This window comes from Cupressus sempervirens, chromosome 3 (assembly GCF_028749045.1).
Source record: "Cupressus sempervirens isolate cs-2001-9-10 chromosome 3, ASM2874904v1, whole genome shotgun sequence".
Taxonomy (NCBI): Eukaryota; Viridiplantae; Streptophyta; class Pinopsida; order Cupressales; family Cupressaceae; genus Cupressus; species Cupressus sempervirens.
In genome coordinates, this window is record NC_143120.1 from 276,114,293 (window position 1) to 276,121,840 (window position 7,548).

Consider the following 7,548-nt stretch of genomic DNA (forward strand, 5'->3'; position numbering starts at 1 on the left):
TTGAGTCCATGTGTTGTACTTGTTGTACTAGAACCTAAGAAGAATGGATAATGGATAATGTGTATTGATTCTAGAGCTATTAACAAGATCAAAGTGAAATACAAGTTTCCTGTGCCAAGGATGGATGGCATAATGGATTGTTTGAGTGGAGTAAAGTATTTTACCAAGAATGATTTGAAGAGTGGCTATCATCAGATTAGAATCAAAGAAGGTGATGAATGAAAGACTGCTTTCAAGAAAAAAGATGGTTTTTATAAATGGTTGATAATGCCTTTGGTTTAACTAATGCAACTAGTACTTTCATAAGGTTGATGAATGAGGTTCTCAAAAGATTCTTGGGTAAGTTTGTGATTTTTTATTTGGATGATATTTTGATATTTAGTAAGACTAAGGAAGAACATTTGAGCATGTTAGACCAGTATTGTAGATATTGAAAGAGGAAAAGTTGAAGATTCTTGGATTGCCTAAGATAGCGAAGAGGTATGATTCTATATTTTTTTGTTGTGGATAGATTTTATAAGATGGATCTTTTCATACCTTGTAAGAAGGCATCAGATGCTAAGGATATTACTAAGATTTTCTTCAAAGAGGTTGTTAGATTGCATGGAGTACCAAAAAGTACTATTTCTAAAAGAGATAGTAAGTTTTTTGGCTAATTTTGGATGACTTTGTGGAAGAAGATGGGTATTGAGTTTAAATTTAGTTCTACATTCCATCCATAGATAGATAAATAGATAGAGTTTGTGAATAGAAGCTTGGGTAATTTTCTAAGATATTTAGTTGGAGATAAACCAAGTAATTGGGAGCTAGTATTGGCATAGGTTGAGTTTGCATAGAATAGTTCTCTAAACAAGAGTATAGGAAAAATACATTTTGTGAATGTTACTAGAATGTAGCCTAAATGGATATTAGATTTAAGAGATTTTTCTAGTGAAGAGAAGTGTTGTAGGAGAAGAGTTTTTTGATTTTATGAAGCCTTTGCATGAGGAAGTAAAGTTAAGATTGGAACAACATAATCTAAAGTATAAGGAGAATGTTTATAAGTCTAGAAGACATCATGATTTTGAAGTTGGTGATGAGGTGATGGTTCATTTGAAGAAAGAAAGATTTCTTGTTGGAACATACAACAAGATTAAGATGGAGAAGTTTGGACAGTGTAAGATCTTGAGGAAGTTTGATAGTGGAAATTCAAGTATGAAGTTGAGTCACTTGATGACATGGATATATCTCCTATATTCAATGTTGCTAATTTGTATGAATATCATGAGTCAGATGATGAAGTTGTTGTTTCAGACAATTATCCTAAGAAGTAGATTGAAGAGGTTGAAGAGATATTGGATAAGGGAGTTCGTAAGATCACAAGAGGAAAATATTACTATGAGTATTTGGTAAAATAGAAGATCAGGCTAGTTGAAGATGTTACATGGATTTCCCAATTTGAATTGGATTCAGATCAGGTTGTGACATCTCGATGATTCAAGAGAATCATTTCTTTCAACCCTAGTTGTATGATGCATAAGCTTCCTAGGTTGCATTGCTATCCTACATGTTTGTTGAGTTTCTTGGTTGCTATAGAGTTGCAATGTCTTGCATTGTTAAGTGTTATCGAGTTCCTCTAGTTGTCAACTATTGGAAAGTTCCTTTGGCTGAGTTTTTTCGAGTTTACTAAGTTGCAACATTAGTTTGGTCCTTCATGTGTTGAGTTGTCTATGTGCAGTTTCTAGTTAGACCCAATGTTTGCATTTAATTTTATGTTAGGTATTTTCTGAGAGCTAACTTTTGGTTTGCTTTGGCATTTAATATAAGGGTTTTTTTTTGTATTTACAACAACCAAACTTTAGGAAATGTCGAGATAGTTTGGTTTCTAAGTGTTGTTGAGTTCCTTTGGTTGTTAAATGTTGTCGAGTTCCTTTAGTTGCTAAGTGTTGTTGAGTTCCTTTTGTTGTTGAGTGTTGCTGAGATTGCCACATTGCAACATTTTTTTGGTCCTTTGTGTGCCAAGTTTTCTATGTGCAGTTTCTAGTTAGAGATGACCTTTGTATTTAATTTTGTGTTAGGTGTTTGCTGAGAGCCGACTTGTGGCTTGTTTTGTCATTTAATATAAGGGTTTTTTTTAATATTTGCAAAAGGGAAACTTGTGGCCATGCATGTATTTAAAGAGGTCTTAGGTAGAGTCTTAGAGTATCAAAGTAGCATAGAAAGAGTAGAAGCAAAGCTGAAATGCAAAATATGATCATTGTGGATTGAATTTGAATTGTAATGTTAGTTGCAACCCAAAAGACCTTACAACTGGGCATGCATTTTCTATTTTGATGAATTTATAAGTCATTTTTTCCTCTATTTCTTGTGTTCATTGTTATTGTATTTTTTTCCACTATGTTTACTCTCACAGGCAGTTTAGAATAGTTGGGTGTGCCTCTGGCCCTGGTTAGCTCATCCATCTTTGCATCAAGAAGTCTTGCTAAACCCATCAAGGTCATATTAAGGGAGCCTATAAAATCCTTTTTGGTGCTTTATTCTTCTCATATGGTATAATTTTCAATCTTATGTATGTTAATCTTGTTGGGGCCTTTGTAAAGCCCACTTTTTAGATTGTTATTATTTGAAGATCCTCTGAAAATCCTATGGTATTCATTCTTTTTTGGGAAGTTTTTTCCCATCCAATGAGCTTTCTTAGTTTTATCTATTTTATGGAGTAGAATAAGGTTATGGGATCCTTTTATAAATTGATTACTTAGGCTATGTGATCCTAGGTTTATGTAATTCTAAGCATTGTTGTTTGATTGCTTGGGCCTATTGTTTTCTCATCCTATTTTGTGATGCCTTGTTGTTGATAATAGGTTGTTATTTGGTTTTCATTATCTTTATTTCCTTTTTCTGTAGCTTTTTTCTAGTGGGTTCTAAATCTACACATAACACACTTGGTACTTTTTATCTCCTAAAAACATGTTTGTTCAAGTTAATAAAAAATGCAAGATGTATTTCCAATAAAATAAAGTTTCTAAATCTAGGTTGTGTATATTTTTCTCATTTTTTATTTATTTTGATGAAATAACATAAGGTAAAATAAAATGAATGTATGCTACTATTTATGGAAGAAATAGGTTGGGTATTACCCCTTGAGAGGCCTTGTATAAAAAATAATTTCAAGGATGAGCTCTAGAAAGAAAAGGATGAAAATTGTCGAAACAAGGTGACAAAATTAATCAAGTAATTTTTCAAAGGAATGTATAAGAAAGATAAAATTAAGATGAATAATTAAATAAATATGGTGTCACATAGTGAAAATCTTAGAGGTGGGGACTAGGAAGAGGAGAGAGGAAAAATATAGCCTATAAGTGGCTTAATTAGGAGTTAATTTTAACTACACCTTTTGAAAATCTAGATCTCTTTAGTGTAAGTTAGATAAATAAGAAGAAGAAATTCAACATAATAATCACAATATATAGTAGCTTTAGCCATTTAGGGAACAACTAGGTGACGGTTGTGTTATGTCCTGCATACCCATCCCAAAATCTTATTCAGAAAATTGTTGGGTCCCCCTTTTCTTTCTCTTTCTTTTCATTTGTTTCTCTTTCATTTTTCTTGGTTTCCCTTTTAGTACTTTAGATTCTGTGACTCTAAATTCTTTCTGCATTTTCCCCATTTTTTGGTTAATTTCTTAGACTCCAATCTTTCATAATGCTCTCAGAGTCACTTGACTCTCTATAGTGTTCAAATTTTGGAGTTCTAGCCTTCAACATGCAAAACATCACTTGAAAAAGATAAGGATAGTATTATTTTAATGCACTTACACCAACATCTTATAAAATCAACTTTGTATTTTATTTTAAGCTAACAAAGTGAAAAAATAAAATTGGGACCTCTATGTGTGATAAAGCTTCCAATGACCTAACTTTTATATTTGGTAAAGTGTTTTTTTTGTGTTTTCTCATGTAAATTTCAAGTAAGTGCATATTTGTTCAATTATTTCTTTAAGTTTTTGTGTGTTCTTGGTGAGTGCACCAAGTTGGGTAGGTAAAAAGACATGGCCAAATCCAAAGAAGATAAAAAAAAATTTAGAACCTATGTGGATTATAAGAAATTTAAGTCATACATGTTTGGAAAAATTGAGCCTTTGTAAAGCCTAAACAAGGCAATTACATTTTTTTAAAACTATTCAAAACATGTATACATCATGAATAATTTATTTTTTCCAAAAAATGTGGGAAAAGCTATTTCCCAATGGAAAAAATGGTGGAAAATGAATTTGATGGTGGTAAAAACCCCAAAACTTAGAGTGTTCTCTTTCGAATTTCATATTTTGGCTTTTAGAAAATTTGGAACCATGTCATTTCATCAATTAGTTATGGTTTTTTCCAATATTATTTTTTTTTCAATTTGATGAACTAAGTCTTGCTTAATTAATTTAAGTATTCTTTATTAATTTGATGTTAGATTCTAAAAATAATCTTAGGCCACAAAAGAAACAAGGACATTTTGCACAACCAACACCAAAAAAACCTTAAAATATTGTACATGAGAGACAAGAAAACCATCAAGATGCTTATCTACAATAGTAAAAACCTCAAAGTTCTTCTCTTGAACAACTAGAACTACATGGGAATGACATTGTGTGGGGAGAGGAGTGGAGAAGGAGTTTTGAACTCAAAGTAGGCGAGAGAGGACAAGAGAGACAACGATGATGGTCCCAATCTATACTCCTTAGGTGATTCCTATGATAGTAAGGGGGAATCAATGGATTTTGAGTCTGATGGGTCTGACATCTACTTGGTTGGGTTTTATATGGAGAAGTAGTTGTTTGCTAGGGCTTCTGGTGTGGGGTCTAGTGTTGATTTTGGCTATCCCATTATCTAGGACCCTACTAAATAGAGGGGTTTTCTTGTTCTTTCTCCCCTTTGGTGTGTTGGGTCAAGCGAAGGGTTGTTTCAGTCTTACTCGATGGAGTAAGAATTTTGTGCTACCTCCATGCATGGGAGTTTTGGTTTTATTTGGCTTTAGAGGATCTATTTTTACATAACAAATTTTTCTTCTAAGCAGTGGGTGGATATCCCTAATTCAACCCCTTTTGCTTGTGGGTATTCTTCGATCAAATTGGGTCTTTCCCATCATGGATCTTACCTTATTCGGGAGTTGGATGGTATTATTTTGGATGAAATTTTTTTTTTCCTTCATTTTGTCACCTTTTTGAGCTTTAGCTCTTATGTGGCCAAGTCCTATCTAGAGCTCTCTCCACCTCTTGGATGGAGTCAACTTGGATTTGGTGTTTGAAGGAATCACTGGTTTTGGGGGACTTTTCTCTGGCATAAAATTTGGGTTTTTTCTCTTGAGGTTATGATACCCCTTGTTTGTTATGGTGAACTTATTATGGGAAGACTACGGTTACATTCTACTTAGCTTCTCAAAGGAGTTTTATTCTTTTTTGGTCTCCTTTGTCAAGTTTTGATGTTGGAACTTATCAAGGTCCCTCCTTGGATCTTTGTTGTTTTTGGCTAATGAAAAATATCCATCATGGGGATTTTTCCTCTTTTGGAGGTTGGTGTTTTAAAGTTAGATCCTACGGTGGATCCTAAGTTCTTTAATTTTTCATTTCCAAAAGTTATCTATGGTGATGAAGTTTCTAATTTGGTTCTATTGGATCCCTTTGGTGGTCTTTTGGCTTGAGTGTTATTTGTTGATGCATCATCCCTTCTATTCTTGGCTCATATTGAGGTTGTGTTATCATCTCTTTTTGGGGTGACTTGCTATGTAGGGGAAGTTGATGGTGGAAAGAACTTTCCCTCTCCTTATATATTTGTATGGAGAGTGGGATGGTATTGACAGATGACTTGTTCTATGATTTTCTTCCTTACCATCTTTCCTATTGAGGTGGGGTATCTTTCTATTGAGATGGAAGGGAATGGTGTGGGCAAGGTTGGTGGGAAGAGGATTGTTCTCTCTCATGGTTTTAGGTAGTTTGGGTTTACGTATTTCCTCTATCCCCCCTATTCTTATATTGAGATGAGAAGGGAGAATGCAAATGGGCGAAAGATTTTTGAGAATGTTGACCTGTAGCTGGTTCTATTGGCTCTAGACCTATGGCTATGAGGATGAACAAAGAACAAGCTACTCATCCTCTATCCCCTCTGTTTTTTTTCTTCCTATGACTAGGTGGTCTTTGTTAGTTTTAAAGGGCTTACCTGGGTCCTTTGTTCTTGTTTTTGGTTTAAGAACGCAACTAGTATAGGGGTTTGTCCCATGTTGATTTTGAGCAACGTAGATCATGGTTGGTGGGTTTTCCACATTAAAACCTTTATTTTTGATAGAGGTACACATTACTTTTTATTTTTACTGAATATTTGGCACTTGGTACTATTAATATACTACTTAACATCATCTAATGTCTACAAGTTGTACCATGGGACAATGCTCTCTTGCTTCTATTTTATTAAAAAAAAACTAGAACTAATGTCAAAACCTTTGTATCCTACAGTAGATCATGTATACTCCACATAGGAGGATCTTAAAAATCACTTGACATGAAACAATTCCCAAATTTATATTAGTATATAGGTTGAGGTCATCTAGTCTTGAGCACCACTTATAGTTTTCCACAACCCTTGAAAAAATGTCTAGAAGTGTGAATGAAGCATCTAGAGAGGTCTAAAAATTGGGTTCATGCAAAAAAAAATTCTTAGAAACTGTAACATTTTAGGGTATTGAAAAACATAATTTTTTTCTTCAAAAGAATATTCGTCATATTTCATTTACGTGCATATATTCATATTTCCTCTTCTTGCATATACTTTCGTAGATTTGATCTTTACATACTTCTTTTACATTATATTTAGGAATCATTAGACACTAGGAAATTTGAGCCTTCTAAAGTTTAAAGATCTCATTCTTGTACCCTTTCTCACTTGGTTTTACTTTCCATATCTATCCTATATAGGTAAGTGTTTCCTCTTCAAACCTTAAAGTATAATGGTGAGCATGAATCTACCATTGATAACTATTTCACCATTTATAATTTAAAGCATCAAACCTAAATCTAGAATTATAAAACCACCATGTTACATTATAAGCTATAGGTCACACATAATATATTAAAATATTTATAACAACTATTAGTATTAAAGACATCAATTTTCCACAATCCATCATGTATAGCAATAGTTTTTTGAAGAGATTGTCTTGTATTTTTTGCATCAATGTTTCGGATCACACTGTATGATCCATCATCGAGACTGAAGAGAGGTGAAGGATGAGTACGAATATAGATTGATCTATGTTGTAGTTTTTGCATCAACATTTTAGATCACACACTATGATCCATCATCAGGATTGAAGAGAGCTAAAGGATGAGTAAGAATATATCAAGACTAAAGAGAGCTGAAGGATGAGCAAGAATATAGATTAATCAATCTATCTATATTATTACTCATCCTTCAACTCTCTTCAGTCTTGATGATGGATCACAGAGTGTGATCCAAAATGTTGATGCAAAAACTACAACACAATCTCTTCTAGAAATTGTTCCTATAAACTACTAACATTACGATATATTTA